The following is a 14,725-nucleotide window of genomic DNA, read 5'->3' as shown; positions in this document are numbered from 1 at the left end:
TACCAGGTGCTGTAAGCATTTAATTCTTTATTTAATTAATTATTTAATTATTTATTCATATGATTTTTTTCCAGAAATGCATCCTTTCTGTAAGCGTTCGCCGATGGCATGGCGTTGCCACATTAGTCTTGAAGTGGCTCTCGAATAGAGTCAGCGCTCGCTTACGGCCACACCACCCTGAGCACGCCCGCTCTCGTCTGATCTCGGAAGCCAAGCAGGGTCGGGCCTGGTTAGTACTTGGATGGGAGACCGCCTGGGAATACCAGGTGCTGTAAGCATTTAATTCTTTATTTAATTAATTATTTAATTATTTATTCATATAATTTTTTTCCAGAAATGCATCCTTTCTGTAAGCGTTCGCCGATGGCATGGCGTTGCCACATTAGTCTTGAAGTGGCTCTCGAATCGAGTCAGCGCTCGCTTACGGCCACACCACCCTGAGCACGCCCGCTCTCGTCTGATCTCGGAAGCCAAGCAGGGTCGGGCCTGGTTAGTACTTGGATGGGAGACCGCCTGGGAATACCAGGTGCTGTAAGCATTAAATTCTTTATTTAATTATTTATTCATATAATTTTTTTCCAGAAATGCATCCTTTCTGTAAGCGTTCGCCGATGGCATGGCGTTGCCACATTAGTCTTGAAGTGGCTCTCGAATCGAGTCAGCGCTCGCTTACGGCCACACCACCCTGAGCACGCCCGCTCTGGTCTGATCTCGGAAGCCAAGCAGGGTCGGGCCTGGTTAGTACTTGGATGGGAGACCGCCTGGGAATACCAGGTGCTGTAAGCATTTAATTAATTATTTATTTATTTATTCATATAATTTTTTTCCAGAAATGCATCCTTTCTGTAAGCGTTCGCCGATGGCATGGCGTTGCCACATTAGTCTTGAAGTGGCTCTCGAATCGAGTCAGCGCTCGCTTACGGCCACACCACCCTGAGCACGCCCGCTCTCGTCTGATCTCGGAAGCCAAGCAGGGTCGGGCCTGGTTAGTACTTGGATGGGAGACCGCCTGGGAATACCAGGTGCTGTAAGCATTTAATTCTTTATTTAATTAATTATTTAATTATTTATTCATATAATTTTTTTCCAGAAATGCATCCTTTCTGTAAGCGTTCGCCGATGGCATGGCGTTGCCACATTAGTCTTGAAGTGGCTCTCGAATCGAGTCAGCGCTCGCTTACGGCCACACCACCCTGAGCACGCCCGCTCTCGTCTGATCTCGGAAGCCAAGCAGGGTCGGGCCTGGTTAGTACTTGGATGGGAGACCGCCTGGGAATACCAGGTGCTGTAAGCATTTAATTCTTTATTTAATTAATTATTTAATTATTTATTCATATAATTTTTTTCCAGAAATGCATCCTTTCTGTAAGCGTTCGCCGATGGCATGGCGTTGCCACATTAGTCTTGAAGTGGCTCTCGAATCGAGTCAGCGCTCGCTTACGGCCACACCACCCTGAGCACGCCCGCTCTCGTCTGATCTCGGAAGCCAAGCAGGGTCGGGCCTGGTTAGTACTTGGATGGGAGACCGCCTGGGAATACCAGGTGCTGTAAGCATTTAATTCTTTATTTAATTAATTATTTAATTATTTATTCATATAATTTTTTTCCAGAAATGCATCCTTTCTGTAAGCGTTCGCCGATGGCATGGCGTTGCCACATTAGTCTTGAAGTGGCTCTCGAATCGAGTCAGCGCTCGCTTACGGCCACACCACCCTGAGCACGCCCGCTCTCGTCTGATCTCGGAAGCCAAGCAGGGTCGGGCCTGGTTAGTACTTGGATGGGAGACCGCCTGGGAATACCAGGTGCTGTAAGCATTTAATTCTTTATTTAATTAATTATTTAATTATTTATTCATATAATTTTTTTCCAGAAATGCATCCTTTCTGTAAGCGTTCGCCGATGGCATGGCGTTGCCACATTAGTCTTGAAGTGGCTCTCGAATCGAGTCAGCGCTCGCTTACGGCCACACCACCCTGAGCACGCCCGCTCTCGTCTGATCTCGGAAGCCAAGCAGGGTCGGGCCTGGTTAGTACTTGGATGGGAGACCGCCTGGGAATACCAGGTGCTGTAAGCATTTAATTCTTTATTTAATTAATTATTTAATTATTTATTCATATAATTTTTTTCCAGAAATGCATCCTTTCTGTAAGCGTTCGCCGATGGCATGGCGTTGCCACATTAGTCTTGAAGTGGCTCTCGAATCGAGTCAGCGCTCGCTTACGGCCACACCACCCTGAGCACGCCCGCTCTCGTCTGATCTCGGAAGCCAAGCAGGGTCGGGCCTGGTTAGTACTTGGATGGGAGACCGCCTGGGAATACCAGGTGCTGTAAGCATTTAATTCTTTATTTAATTAATTATTTAATTATTTATTCATATAATTTTTTTCCAGAAATGCATCCTTTCTGTAAGCGTTCGCCGATGGCATGGCGTTGCCACATTAGTCTTGAAGTGGCTCTCGAATCGAGTCAGCGCTCGCTTACGGCCACACCACCCTGAGCACGCCCGCTCTCGTCTGATCTCGGAAGCCAAGCAGGGTCGGGCCTGGTTAGTACTTGGATGGGAGACCGCCTGGGAATACCAGGTGCTGTAAGCATTTAATTAATTATTTAATTATTTATTCATATAATTTTTTTCCAGAAATGCATCCTTTCTGTAAGCGTTCGCCGATGGCATGGCGTTGCCACATTAGTCTTGAAGTGGCTCTCGAATCGAGTCAGCGCTCGCTTACGGCCACACCACCCTGAGCACGCCCGCTCTCGTCTGATCTCGGAAGCCAAGCAGGGTCGGGGCTGGTTAGTACTTGGATGGGAGACCGCCTGGGAATACCAGGTGCTGTAAGCATTAAATTCTTTATTTAATTAATTATTTAATTATTTATTCATATAATTTTTTTCCAGAAATGCATCCTTTCTGTAAGCGTTCGCCAATGGCATGGCGTTGCCACATTAGTCTTGAAGTGGCTCTCGAATCGAGTCAGCGCTCGCTTACGGCCACACCACCCTGAGCACGCCCGCTCTGGTCTGATCTCGGAAGCCAAGCAGGGTCGGGCCTGGTTAGTACTTGGATGGGAGACCGCCTGGGAATACCAGGTGCTGTAAGCATTTAATTAATTATTTATTTATTTATTCATATAATTTTTTTCCAGTAATGCATCCTTTCTGTAAGCGTTCGCCGATGGCATGGCGTTGCCACATTAGTCTTGAAGTGGCTCTCGAATCGAGTCAGCGCTCGCTTACGGCCACACCACCCTGAGCACGCCCGCTCTCGTCTGATCTCGGAAGCCAAGCAGGGTCGGGCCTGGTTAGTACTTGGATGGGAGACCGCCTGGGAATACCAGGTGCTGTAAGCATTTAATTCTTTATTTAATTAATTATTTAATTATTTATTCATATAATTTTTTTCCAGAAATGCATCCTTTCTGTAAGCGTTCGCCGATGGCATGGCGTTGCCACATTAGTCTTGAAGTGGCTCTCGAATCGAGTCAGCGCTCGCTTACGGCCACACCACCCTGAGCACGCCCGCTCTCGTCTGATCTCGGAAGCCAAGCAGGGTCGGGCCTGGTTAGTACTTGGATGGGAGACCGCCTGGGAATACCAGGTGCTGTAAGCATTTAATTCATTATTTAATTAATTATTTAATTATTTATTCATATAATTTTTTTCCAGAAATGCATCCTTTCTGTAAGCGTTCGCCGATGGCATGGCGTTGCCACATTAGTCTTGAAGTGGCTCTCGAATCAAGTCAGCGCTCGCTTACGGCCACACCACCCTGAGCACGCCCGCTCTCGTCTGATCTCGGAAGCCAAGCAGGGTCGGGCCTGGTTAGTACTTGGATGGGAGACCGCCTGGGAATACCAGGTGCTGTAAGCATTTAATTCTTTATTTAATTAATTATTTAATTATTTATTCATATAATTTTTTTCCAGAAATGCATCCTTTCTGTAAGCGTTCGCCGATGGCATGGCGTTGCCACATTAGTCTTGAAGTGGCTCTCGAATCGAGTCAGCGCTCGCTTACGGCCACACCACCCTGAGCACGCCCGCTCTCGTCTGATCTCGGAAGCCAAGCAGGGTCGGGCCTGGTTAGTACTTGGATGGGAGACCGCCTGGGAATACCAGGTGCTGTAAGCGTTTGATTCTTTATTTAATTAATTATTTAATTATTTATTCATATAATTTTTTTCCAGAAATGCATTCTTTCTGTAAGCGTTCGCCGATGGCATGGCGTTGCCACATTAGTCTTGAAGTGGCTCTCGAATCGAGTCAGCGCTCGCTTACGGCCACACCACCCTGAGCACGCCCGCTCTCGTCTGATCTCGGAAGCCAAGCAGGGTCGGGCCTGGTTAGTACTTGGATGGGAGACCGCCTGGGAATACCAGGTGCTGTAAGCATTTAATTCTTTATTTAATTAATTATTTAATTATTTATTCATATAATTTTTTTCCAGAAATGCATCCTTTCTGTAAGCGTTCGCCGATGGCATGGCGTTGCCACATTAGTCTTGAAGTGGCTCTCGAATCGAGTCAGCGCTCGCTTACGGCCACACCACCCTGAGCACGCCCGCTCTCGTCTGATCTCGGAAGCCAAGCAGGGTCGGGCCTGGTTAGTACTTGGATGGGAGACCGCCTGGGAATACCAGGTGCTGTAAGCATTTAATTAATTATTTATTTATTTATTCATATAATTTTTTTCCAGAAATGCATCCTTTCTGTAAGCGTTCGCCGATGGCATGGCGTTGCCACATTAGTCTTGAAGTGGCTCTCGAATCGAGTCAGCGCTCGCTTACGGCCACACCACCCTGAGCACGCCCGCTCTCGTCTGATCTCGGAAGCCAAGCAGGGTCGGGCCTGGTTAGTACTTGGATGGGAGACCGCCTGGGAATACCAGGTGCTGTAAGCATTTAATTCTTTATTTAATTAATTATTTAATTATTTATTCATATAATTTTTTTCCAGAAATGCATCCTTTCTGTAAGCGTTCGCCGATGGCATGGCGTTGCCACATTAGTCTTGAAGTGGCTCTCGAATCGAGTCAGCGCTCGCTTACGGCCACACCACCCTGAGCACGCCCGCTCTCGTCTGATCTCGGAAGCCAAGCAGGGTCGGGCCTGGTTAGTACTTGGATGGGAGACCGCCTGGGAATACCAGGTGCTGTAAGCATTTAATTCTTTATTTAATTAATTATTTAATTATTTATTCATATAATTTTTTTCCAGAAATGCATCCTTTCTGTAAGCGTTCGCCGATGGCATGGCGTTGCCACATTAGTCTTGAAGTGGCTCTCGAATCGAGTCAGCGCTCGCTTACGGCCACACCACCCTGAGCACGCCCGCTCTCGTCTGATCTCGGAAGCCAAGCAGGGTCGGGCCTGGTTAGTACTTGGATGGGAGACCGCCTGGGAATAGCAGGTGCTGTAAGCATTTCATTCTTTATTTAATTAATTATTTATTATTTATTCATATAATTTTTTTCCAGAAATGCATCCTTTCTGTAAGCGTTCGCCGATGGCATGGCGTTGCCACATTGAAGTGGCTCTCGAATTACGTCAACGCTCGCTTACGGCCACACCACCCTGAGCACTAGCGCTAGTTGGTACGTTCCAGGAAGTGTTTGGCTGCAGTAGGTGAGGAAGGCTCACCAAACTTTCAGATTTCTTTTGATTTTGTTTGTTTAAATCAGTGTTTATTTTGAATAGTTTTCTTTCATTTTGTTTGTTTAAATCCCTCCTGGCAGCATACGCTGTTCGGGGGGAGTTTAAGTTTGGCACATACGCTTTTTGTTTTGTTTGGTGAAAATGGACAGACACATGGAATCAACCTCGGAAATGGCAGGAGAGACATGAATGGCAAATGAAAATGGAACGGATGAACAACAACGAGATGGCAATGAAAGAGACAAAGAACAAAGAAGGTACAATTCACGAAAGGAATACTTAATAGAAGCTACGATAACAGTGGATACTACAAATGTGAATGCAAGAGCGGAGGACATTATTACGGCAGTATCGGAGAAAATTGGAAAAGGGAAAATCCTGGCGGTAAGACCCAAACATAACAACGAATATGAGCTGACTCTAGAAAATGTGGATGATGTTGAATTGCTGGAATATGGAATAAGGATAAAAGAAGTGGAATGCGAAGTGAAGAGACTCCAAAACAGAGACTATGTCGTCTCGTTTATGCACCTGCCCGCCTACATAGACGATCACGATATTATAAATAAACTTGAAGGGTGGGGAGTTACCCCTTTGTCTAAATTAAAAAGACGTTTGTATCCAGGCACGACCATTGAAGATGGCACACGGTTCATTAAATCTCGCTTCCCTAAAGATGTTGCATCTCTTCCGTATAGCACAAAGTTTGAAACGGCTGAAGGCCTGCAGTTCTTCAGGGTGATGCACAGCCATCAGGTAAAACTCTGTCGGCTGTGCATGTGCCCAGATCACATCATGAAAGACTGCCCTATGTTTAAGTGCTACAAATGCGAGGAGAGAGGACATTTTGCAAGAGAGTGCAAGGCGGTTAAGTGCCCGGACTGTGACAATTTTTTAAACTTGTGTGAATGCTGGTTTGGCAACGATGAGACTCATGTGGGCGGGAAGGTGCATGAACAAGACAACGTGGTAGAAAAACAACAGAACGACACGAGAGAGGCGGAAGACGGCGGACCTGTAATTGAAGTTGACAATGCCGAACAAATGGAACAACAAGAGAAAGTACAACAGGACATAGAGGATAAAACACAGAGCACTACAGATGAAATGGCAGAGGAAGAAATGAACGAATTAGCTAAAAGACAAGGTAAAGTACAAAACGAGGATTCTAAAGAACAGACGGAACAAACTGAACAACTTAAACAGGAGGAAGGAACATGTACACCACTTGACACTTCTGTCACCATGGAAGATGAGATGGAACAAGATGAATTAGATCAAGATGAGGATTTTAACAAGGATGTCAACGCAATGTCTGAAGGAAAACCGAAAGTGGAGAGAAGAAGACGAAAAATGAAGGTAAAGCCATGTTTGGAAGGAATAAGGAAAAAAACAACTAACAAAGACTTAATAAAAGATAAATATGTACTGCTAAAAGACTTGGATGGTATGAGCTAAAGAAATTGACTCAATGAGTGTTTTTATTTATTTATTTTTTATGGTTTTAAGTTTGGTTACTTTTAATGCCAGAGGACTTTCGGACTTTAACAAATTTGAAAAAGTGAAAGAAATGTTCAAGAATGAAGACGTGATTGTATTGCAAGAAACAAATTGGAAAGAAAAGCACATATGTGAAATAAGGAAAAGATGGAACGGTGAGATTTTATACAATAATGATGATACGAGGTTTGGCAGAGGAGTGGCTTTTTTAATAAGAGAAAATGTGAAAACTGTATGCAAGGTTATCTATAAAGATGATATTGGGAAATGTTTAGCAGTAGAAATGGAATATGAAGGCAAAAAACTGGTTGTGATAAATGTACATGCACCTACGGAGGAAAAAGAAAAGAGAGATTATTTTAATGATTTAAGGTCACTTTTAAAAAACCAACAGAATGTCTTGTTAATGGGGGATTTTAATACTGTGTTAAGTAAATTAGATATGGCAGATGGAATGGTTTTTAGAAATGATATGGGAAGGAGAGAGTTAAAATCAATAATGGAAAACAATAACTTGGTGGATGTTTGGAGAGAAAGGAATGAAAGAAGGCAATACTCAAGAAGACAAAGGGTGGGGAATTTCATGTGTCAAACAAGAATCGATTTTATTTTGTGTAACAGGAATTTAGAAGTTTTTATTGATAACGTGAGATACGATGAAACAAGCTTATGTGATCACAAGCCGTTATATATGCAGATTGACTGGAGTACGTTAAAGAGAGGTCCAGGCGTGTGGGTTTTAAATGCTGAGGTTTTAAAAAGCAAAGGGTATGTTTTAGATATAAAGACGCTAATTGAAAAAGAAAAAGGAAATGCAATGTATATGGAAGATAAAAGATTGTGGTGGGAAAATGTGAAATATTTAGTTAAAATTCATACAATAAAATTGTGCAGATTAATTGAGAAATGTAAGAAATACAATGGACAGGAAATAAGAGAAAATTTAGAAAAAGAGATAAATCAGGGTAATAAGGACATGTTAAAGATAAAAGAATTGGAAAATAAACTTAAAGAAATGGAAGAAAAGAAATATGAAGGTGCAAGATTAAGGAGTAAAGCTCAGTTTCTTGTTGAAGGTGAAAAATGTACAAAATTTTTCTTTGACCTAGAAAGAAGAAAAGGGAAGTCTGAAATTATAAAAGTAGTGAAAAAGGAGAATGGAGAAGAAGTAAAGAGTAATGAAGGAATTTTAATAGAAATGAAAAGGTATTATGAAAAATTGTTTACAACTGAGGGAGTGCAGGATGAAAAAGAAGAAATGTTAGAGAAGATAACAACTAAAATAGACAAGGAAGATATGAAGGATTGTGACAAAGAGATAAGTGAAGAGGAAATTGAAAGAGCGATAAATGAATTAAACAAAAACAAAAGTCCTGGAATTGATGGGTTGGGGAGTGAGTTTTATATGGTTTTTAGGGATATGTTAACCAGTATTTTAAAGGAAGTGTATGATGAGATCTTTAATAAGGGGCAGATGAATCTAAGAATGGGAATGGGTTTGATGAAAACAATATATAAGAAAAAAGGAGAGAAAACTGAACTAAAGAATTATAGGCCGCTTACGATGTTAAATACCGATTTGAAAATTTTATCAAAAATTTTAGCAAACAGACTGAAAGAAGTGATGCCGAGAATAATAAAGACAAATCAAGCATATGGGGTCAAAGGGAAAGACATAGCTGATACGACCCTAAGCATTAAAGATACAATTGGATACATGAAGGAGAGAAAAATGGAGGGATATGTTATAAGTTTAGATTTTGAAAAGGCTTTCGACAGGGTGGAACATGAATTTTTATTTGGGATTTTAAACCGTTTTGGATTTGGAGAAAATTTTATAAAGTGGGTGAAAATTTTATATAATGGACCGGTAACTAGAATTAAATGTAATGGGTTTTTAACGGAATGTTTTACACTAACAAGATCCATAAGACAAGGGTGTCCCATGTCAGCACTATTATATTCTTTAGTCGCGGAACCCTTGGGGTTGGCTATGAGGAAAGAAAAGGGAATAAAAGGTATTCACATAGAAGGGAATGTGGAAGGAGAAGCAATATTTCAGTATGCGGATGACACTACGCTTATTTTGAAAGACAGGGAGGGAGTTAAATGTGCAATGAAAATTGTACAACAATTTTGTAAAGCATCAGGAGGAAAAATTAACGAGGATAAAACTGTGTATATGAGATGTGGGAATGTGCAAGCTTTAACGAGTGATTTTGCTTTTAAAGAAGTGAATGAAATCAAGATTTTAGGAGTTTTAATGGGGGATGATGAAAGGAGAGCTAATGAAACAATGTGGGCAACTATTTTAGGAGATATTGAAAGAAGGTTACATTTTTGGAAATTGAGGACATTATGTCTTAAAGGGAAGGTTTTAATTTCGAATGTTTTAATGATGTCTAAGTTATGGTATGTCTTATATGTGTCATCTATGCCTCTGTGGATTGAAAAAAGATTAAAGAGATGTTTTTTAGACTTTATATGGGAAGGGAAACCCCCAAGAATAGCATATGACACATTGATTGGAGCTGTAGAGAAAGGTGGGATGGGCCTAATAGATGTAGCACAAAGAAAAAATAGTTTAAGGGTTAAAATGGTTAAAAAGTATCTGGATGATGGGAATGTAATGGTATGGAAAAAAACAATGCAATATTTTTTAAACAAATGTGGTAATTTTAATCTGGGAGAAGACATTTTATGGATGAAAACTAAAGCTTGGATGACGGAAAAGGTGCCGGATTTTTACAAGGAAATTATGAGTGCATGGGGGAAAGTTTTAACTTGTGTACAGTACATGCCTAGTGGAAGAGAGTGTATTTTAAACCAACCATTGTTTTTAAACAAGAACATTGTAAACCAAGGGAAAGAAGTGTTTTTTAAAAAGTGGTGGGATGTGGGAATTACAAAAGTGAGAGATGTTTTATATGAGTTTAAGGAGGGATTTTTACCTGTGCAGTACATTGTGGATACTATGGAGGAAGCAAAAGAAGAATATAGTAGACAAGAAATTGTAAATAAGTTTAAGATAATAAAAAGTGCAATACCTGATGATTGGATCAGGAAAATTGATAATAAAGAACAAGGGAAACAAGAGAAAGATGTGTATTTAATGTTGGGAGACAAAATAAGAGCTTTTAAGGAATGCACTGTGAAAATGTTGTATTGTTTTTTTAGAGATTGTATTTTTAAGAAACCTGTGGTGAATAAATACTGGTTACAGAAATACAAAGACTTGAAAGAAGAACATATATGGAGTAATATGAAGGGGAATTTTATTGAGTCAAAATTGGGGACCTTAGAATATTTAATTAGGCACAAGGCGATTTTTACTGATGTTTTATTGAACAAAATCGGGAGAGAGCAAAATGCAACTTGTAAAGTATGTAAAGAAGAAGATGAGGGTTTTTTACATGTGTTTTTATGTTGTAAGCAATTGGAAAACTTTAATGAAAAATGTATAGGTTTGCTTGAAAGGTTGAGAGGTGAACAAGATAATAAAGAAATGGATTGGAACAAGGTGATAATGCTGGGAGAAAACAAATCATGTGAAAACAGAAAAGCGATTAACCTGTTTGTCATGCTGATTAAAAGTGCTATATGGGAAAGAAGAATTGTTGCAAAAAAAGAAAATACTGTTATAGATGTTGAAATAGTGTTTAAAAGAAAAGTTGAGATGTACTTAAAGCATTTGCACTGTTATTTTAAGGAGCAAAACAGGTTGGAGGAGTTTTATAATGTTTTTACTAAGGATGTGGGTACAATATTTGAAGATTTTAATTGGAAAATGCCTGACGATTATGGTTGATCTGTATAATATTTTGAATATGGGAAAGAGACATTTTTAGTGTGAAAAAAAGATGTTGAACTTTCAAATGTTTTGAAATATTTTATAATGATGTTTTTATTTTATTTTTGGTGGGATTTAAGATTGTGCCTGCCAAAAGTCTTTTAAAGAAGTCTATTTGTTGTTAAAGCACTCTCACTGTGTTAAATGTAATGTCTAAGAATATATAGAAATTATGTAATTGTGTGAATATGATTGTTATAAAAAAAAAAAAAAAAAAAAGCACGCCCGCTCTCGTCTGATCTCGGAAGCCAAGCAGGGTCGGGCCTGGTTAGTACTTGGATGGGAGACCGCCTGGGAATACCAGGTGCTGTAAGCATTTAATTCTTTATTTAATTAATTATTTAATTATTTATTCATATAATTTTTTTCCAGAAATGCATCCTTTCTGTAAGCGTTCGCCGATGGCATGGCGTTGCCACATTAGTCTTGAAGTGGCTCTCGAATCGAGTCAGCGCTCGCTTACGGCCACACCACCCTGAGCACGCCCGCTCTCGTCTGATCTCGGAAGCCAAGCAGGGTCGGGCCTGGTTAGTACTTGGATGGGAGACCGCCTGGGAATACCAGGTGCTGTAAGCGTTTGATTCTTTATTTATTTAATTAATTATTTAATTATTTATTCATATAATTTTTTTCCAGAAATGCATCCTTTCTGTAAGCGTTCGCCGATGGCATGGCGTTGCCACATTAGTCTTGAAGTGGCTCTCGAATCGAGTCAGCGCTCGCTTACGGCCACACCACCCTGAGCACGCCCGCTCTCGTCTGATCTCGGAAGCCAAGCAGGGTCGGGCCTGGTTAGTACTTGGATGGGAGACCGCCTGGGAATACCAGGTGCTGTAAGCATTTAATTCTTTATTTAATTAATTATTTAATTATTTATTCATATAATTTTTTTCCAGAAATGCATTCTTTCTGTAAGCGTTCGCCGATGGCATGGCGTTGCCACATTAGTCTTGAAGTGGCTCTCGAATCGAGCCAGCGCTCGCTTACGGCCACACCACCCTGAGCACGCCCGCTCTCGTCTGATCTCGGAAGCCAAGCAGGGTCGGGCCTGGTTAGTACTTGGATGGGAGACCGCCTGGGAATACCAGGTGCTGTAAGCATTTAATTCTTTATTTAATTAATTATTTAATTATTTATTCATATAATTTTTTTCCAGAAATGCATCCTTTCTGTAAGCGTTCGCCGATGGCATGGCGTTGCCACATTAGTCTTGAAGTGGCTCTCGAATCGAGTCAGCGCTCGCTTACGGCCACACCACCCTGAGCACGCCCGCTCTCGTCTGATCTCGGAAGCCAAGCAGGGTCGGGCCTGGTTAGTACTTGGATGGGAGACCGCCTGGGAATACCAGGTGCTGTAAGCATTTAATTAATTATTTAATTATTTATTCATATAATTTTTTTCCAGAAATGCATCCTTTCTGTAAGCGTTCGCCGATGGCATGGCGTTGCCACATTAGTCTTGAAGTGGCTCTCGAATCGAGTCAGCGCTCGCTTACGGCCACACCACCCTGAGCACGCCCGCTCTCGTCTGATCTCGGAAGCCAAGCAGGGTCGGGCCTGGTTAGTACTTGGATGGGAGACCGCCTGGGAATACCAGGTGCTGTAAGCATTTAATTCTTTATTTAATTAATTATTTAATTATTTATTCATATAATTTTTTTCCAGAAATGCATCCTTTCTGTAAGCGTTCGCCGATGGCATGGCGTTGCCACATTAGTCTTGAAGTGGCTCTCGAATCGAGTCAGCGCTCGCTTACGGCCACACCACCCTGAGCACGCCCGCTCTCGTCTGATCTCGGAAGCCAAGCAGGGTCGGGCCTGGTTAGTACTTGGATGGGAGACCGCCTGGGAATACCAGGTGCTGTAAGCATTTAATTCTTTTTTAATTAATTATTTAATTATTTATTCATATAATTTTTTTCCAGAAATGCATCCTTTCTGTAAGCGTTCGCCGATGGCATGGCGTTGCCACATTAGTCTTGAAGTGGCTCTCGAATCGAGTCAGCGCTCGCTTACGGCCACACCACCCTGAGCACGCCCGCTCTCGTCTGATCTCGGAAGCCAAGCAGGGTCGGGCCTGGTTAGTACTTGGATGGGAGACCGCCTGGGAATACCAGGTGCTGTAAGCATTTAATTCTTTATTTAATTAATTATTTAATTATTTATTCATATGATTTTTTTCCAGAAATGCATCCTTTCTGTAAGCGTTCGCCGATGGCATGGCGTTGCCACATTAGTCTTGAAGTGGCTCTCGAATCGAGTCAGCGCTCGCTTACGGCCACACCGCCCTGAGCACGCCCGCTCTCGTCTGATCTCGGAAGCCAAGCAGGGTCGGGCCTGGTTAGTACTTGGATGGGAGACCGCCTGGGAATACCAGGTGCTGTAAGCATTTAATTCTTTATTTAATTAATTATTTAATTATTTATTCATATAATTTTTTTCCAGAAATGCATCCTTTCTGTAAGCGTTCGCCGATGGCATGGCGTTGCCACATTAGTCTTGAAGTGGCTCTCGAATCGAGTCAGCGCTCGCTTACGGCCACACCACCCTGAGCACGCCCGCTCTCGTCTGATCTCGGAAGCCAAGCAGGGTCGGGCCTGGTTAGTACTTGGATGGGAGACCGCCTGGGAATACCAGGTGCTGTAAGCATTAAATTCTTTATTTAATTAATTATTTAATTATTTATTCATATAATTTTTTTCCAGAAATGCATCCTTTCTGTAAGCGTTCGCCGATGGCATGGCGTTGCCACATTAGTCTTGAAGTGGCTCTCGAATCGAGTCAGCGCTCGCTTACGGCCACACCACCCTGAGCACGCCCGCTCTCGTCTGATCTCGGAAGCCAAGCAGGGTCGGGCCTGGTTAGTACTTGGATGGGAGACCGCCTGGGAATACCAGGTGCTGTAAGCATTTAATTAATTATTTAATTATTTATTCATATAATTTTTTTCCAGAAATGCATCCTTTCTGTAAGCGTTCGCCGATGGCATGGCGTTGCCACATTAGTCTTGAAGTGGCTCTCGAATCGAGTCAGCGCTCGCTTACGGCCACACCACCCTGAGCACGCCCGCTCTCGTCTGATCTCGGAAGCCAAGCAGGGTCGGGCCTGGTTAGTACTTGGATGGGAGACCGCCTGGGAATACCAGGTGCTGTAAGCATTCAATTCTTTATTTAATTAATTATTTAATTATTTATTCATATAATTTTTTTCCAGAAATGCATCCTTTCTGTAAGCGTTCGCCGATGGCATGGCGTTGCCACATTAGTCTTGAAGTGGCTCTCGAATCGAGTCAGCGCTCGCTTACGGCCACACCACCCTGAGCACGCCCGCTCTCGTCTGATCTCGGAAGCCAAGCAGGGTCGGGCCTGGTTAGTACTTGGATGGGAGACCGCCTGGGAATACCAGGTGCTGTAAGCATTTAATTCTTTATTTAATTAATTATTTAATTATTTATTCATATAATTTTTTTCCAGAAATGCATCCTTTCTGTAAGCGTTCGCCGATGGCATGGCGTTGCCACATTAGTCTTGAAGTGGCTCTCGAATCGAGTCAGCGCTCGCTTACGGCCACACCACCCTGAGCACGCCCGCTCTCGTCTGATCTCGGAAGCCAAGCAGGGTCGGGCCTGGTTAGTACTTGGATGGGAGACCGCCTGGGAATACCAGGTGCTGTAAGCATTTAATTCTTTATTTAATTAATTATTTAATTATTTATTCATATGATTTT

The 14,725-nt window shown here is 42.2% G+C and overlaps 1 long non-coding RNA gene, 34 other non-coding genes and 1 pseudogene across 35 annotated transcripts in view; all 36 read left to right on the top strand.

Annotated features, from left to right (window-relative positions):
• Positions 1-18, top strand: part of LOC141356531 (5S ribosomal RNA) — a 119-nt gene extending 101 nt beyond the window's left edge. Inside the window, exon 1 of the ribosomal RNA XR_012362994.1 lies at positions 1-18. This exon is cut by the window's left edge and continues 101 nt beyond it. This is a non-coding gene — a ribosomal RNA (5S ribosomal RNA).
• Positions 1-14,725, top strand: part of LOC141353270 (uncharacterized) — a 508,637-nt gene that overhangs the window by 363,676 nt on the left and 130,236 nt on the right. The gene's annotated exons all lie outside the window — the stretch shown is intronic.
• On the top strand, positions 160-278 carry LOC141356530 (5S ribosomal RNA). Its single transcript, XR_012362993.1, has one exon. It is a non-coding gene; the product is annotated as a 5S ribosomal RNA (ribosomal RNA).
• Positions 420-538, top strand: LOC141356529 (5S ribosomal RNA). Its single transcript, XR_012362992.1, has one exon. It is a non-coding gene; the product is annotated as a 5S ribosomal RNA (ribosomal RNA).
• LOC141358613 (5S ribosomal RNA) lies at positions 668-786 on the top strand. Its single transcript, XR_012365110.1, has one exon. It is a non-coding gene; the product is annotated as a 5S ribosomal RNA (ribosomal RNA).
• Positions 916-1,034, top strand: LOC141356527 (5S ribosomal RNA). Its single transcript, XR_012362990.1, has one exon. It is a non-coding gene; the product is annotated as a 5S ribosomal RNA (ribosomal RNA).
• LOC141356526 (5S ribosomal RNA) lies at positions 1,176-1,294 on the top strand. The gene has a single exon (XR_012362989.1). It is a non-coding gene; the product is annotated as a 5S ribosomal RNA (ribosomal RNA).
• On the top strand, positions 1,436-1,554 carry LOC141356525 (5S ribosomal RNA). The gene has a single exon (XR_012362988.1). It is a non-coding gene; the product is annotated as a 5S ribosomal RNA (ribosomal RNA).
• LOC141356524 (5S ribosomal RNA) lies at positions 1,696-1,814 on the top strand. The gene has a single exon (XR_012362987.1). It is a non-coding gene; the product is annotated as a 5S ribosomal RNA (ribosomal RNA).
• Positions 1,956-2,074, top strand: LOC141356523 (5S ribosomal RNA). Its single transcript, XR_012362986.1, has one exon. It is a non-coding gene; the product is annotated as a 5S ribosomal RNA (ribosomal RNA).
• On the top strand, positions 2,216-2,334 carry LOC141356522 (5S ribosomal RNA). Its single transcript, XR_012362985.1, has one exon. It is a non-coding gene; the product is annotated as a 5S ribosomal RNA (ribosomal RNA).
• On the top strand, positions 2,476-2,594 carry LOC141356521 (5S ribosomal RNA). Its single transcript, XR_012362984.1, has one exon. It is a non-coding gene; the product is annotated as a 5S ribosomal RNA (ribosomal RNA).
• Positions 2,724-2,842, top strand: LOC141353782 (5S ribosomal RNA; annotated as a pseudogene).
• Positions 2,984-3,102, top strand: LOC141358612 (5S ribosomal RNA). Its single transcript, XR_012365109.1, has one exon. It is a non-coding gene; the product is annotated as a 5S ribosomal RNA (ribosomal RNA).
• On the top strand, positions 3,232-3,350 carry LOC141356520 (5S ribosomal RNA). The gene has a single exon (XR_012362983.1). It is a non-coding gene; the product is annotated as a 5S ribosomal RNA (ribosomal RNA).
• LOC141356519 (5S ribosomal RNA) lies at positions 3,492-3,610 on the top strand. Its single transcript, XR_012362982.1, has one exon. It is a non-coding gene; the product is annotated as a 5S ribosomal RNA (ribosomal RNA).
• LOC141356518 (5S ribosomal RNA) lies at positions 3,752-3,870 on the top strand. The gene has a single exon (XR_012362981.1). It is a non-coding gene; the product is annotated as a 5S ribosomal RNA (ribosomal RNA).
• On the top strand, positions 4,012-4,130 carry LOC141357070 (5S ribosomal RNA). The gene has a single exon (XR_012363545.1). It is a non-coding gene; the product is annotated as a 5S ribosomal RNA (ribosomal RNA).
• LOC141356516 (5S ribosomal RNA) lies at positions 4,272-4,390 on the top strand. Its single transcript, XR_012362979.1, has one exon. It is a non-coding gene; the product is annotated as a 5S ribosomal RNA (ribosomal RNA).
• LOC141356515 (5S ribosomal RNA) lies at positions 4,532-4,650 on the top strand. The gene has a single exon (XR_012362978.1). It is a non-coding gene; the product is annotated as a 5S ribosomal RNA (ribosomal RNA).
• LOC141356514 (5S ribosomal RNA) lies at positions 4,780-4,898 on the top strand. Its single transcript, XR_012362977.1, has one exon. It is a non-coding gene; the product is annotated as a 5S ribosomal RNA (ribosomal RNA).
• Positions 5,040-5,158, top strand: LOC141356513 (5S ribosomal RNA). The gene has a single exon (XR_012362976.1). It is a non-coding gene; the product is annotated as a 5S ribosomal RNA (ribosomal RNA).
• LOC141358112 (5S ribosomal RNA) lies at positions 5,300-5,418 on the top strand. The gene has a single exon (XR_012364601.1). It is a non-coding gene; the product is annotated as a 5S ribosomal RNA (ribosomal RNA).
• On the top strand, positions 11,459-11,577 carry LOC141357069 (5S ribosomal RNA). The gene has a single exon (XR_012363544.1). It is a non-coding gene; the product is annotated as a 5S ribosomal RNA (ribosomal RNA).
• On the top strand, positions 11,723-11,841 carry LOC141356512 (5S ribosomal RNA). Its single transcript, XR_012362975.1, has one exon. It is a non-coding gene; the product is annotated as a 5S ribosomal RNA (ribosomal RNA).
• On the top strand, positions 11,983-12,101 carry LOC141356511 (5S ribosomal RNA). The gene has a single exon (XR_012362974.1). It is a non-coding gene; the product is annotated as a 5S ribosomal RNA (ribosomal RNA).
• Positions 12,243-12,361, top strand: LOC141356510 (5S ribosomal RNA). Its single transcript, XR_012362973.1, has one exon. It is a non-coding gene; the product is annotated as a 5S ribosomal RNA (ribosomal RNA).
• On the top strand, positions 12,491-12,609 carry LOC141356509 (5S ribosomal RNA). The gene has a single exon (XR_012362972.1). It is a non-coding gene; the product is annotated as a 5S ribosomal RNA (ribosomal RNA).
• LOC141356508 (5S ribosomal RNA) lies at positions 12,751-12,869 on the top strand. Its single transcript, XR_012362971.1, has one exon. It is a non-coding gene; the product is annotated as a 5S ribosomal RNA (ribosomal RNA).
• LOC141356507 (5S ribosomal RNA) lies at positions 13,010-13,128 on the top strand. Its single transcript, XR_012362970.1, has one exon. It is a non-coding gene; the product is annotated as a 5S ribosomal RNA (ribosomal RNA).
• On the top strand, positions 13,270-13,388 carry LOC141356973 (5S ribosomal RNA). The gene has a single exon (XR_012363445.1). It is a non-coding gene; the product is annotated as a 5S ribosomal RNA (ribosomal RNA).
• LOC141356505 (5S ribosomal RNA) lies at positions 13,530-13,648 on the top strand. The gene has a single exon (XR_012362968.1). It is a non-coding gene; the product is annotated as a 5S ribosomal RNA (ribosomal RNA).
• LOC141356504 (5S ribosomal RNA) lies at positions 13,790-13,908 on the top strand. Its single transcript, XR_012362967.1, has one exon. It is a non-coding gene; the product is annotated as a 5S ribosomal RNA (ribosomal RNA).
• Positions 14,038-14,156, top strand: LOC141356503 (5S ribosomal RNA). Its single transcript, XR_012362966.1, has one exon. It is a non-coding gene; the product is annotated as a 5S ribosomal RNA (ribosomal RNA).
• LOC141356502 (5S ribosomal RNA) lies at positions 14,298-14,416 on the top strand. The gene has a single exon (XR_012362965.1). It is a non-coding gene; the product is annotated as a 5S ribosomal RNA (ribosomal RNA).
• LOC141356501 (5S ribosomal RNA) lies at positions 14,558-14,676 on the top strand. The gene has a single exon (XR_012362964.1). It is a non-coding gene; the product is annotated as a 5S ribosomal RNA (ribosomal RNA).

The sequence above is a fragment of the Misgurnus anguillicaudatus genome, chromosome 21 (genome assembly GCF_027580225.2).
Source record: "Misgurnus anguillicaudatus chromosome 21, ASM2758022v2, whole genome shotgun sequence".
NCBI classification, from domain to species: Eukaryota; Metazoa; Chordata; class Actinopteri; order Cypriniformes; family Cobitidae; genus Misgurnus; species Misgurnus anguillicaudatus.
The sequence above is the reverse complement of the archived record's forward strand: the minus strand, read 5'-3'. Positions and strand labels throughout refer to the sequence as shown.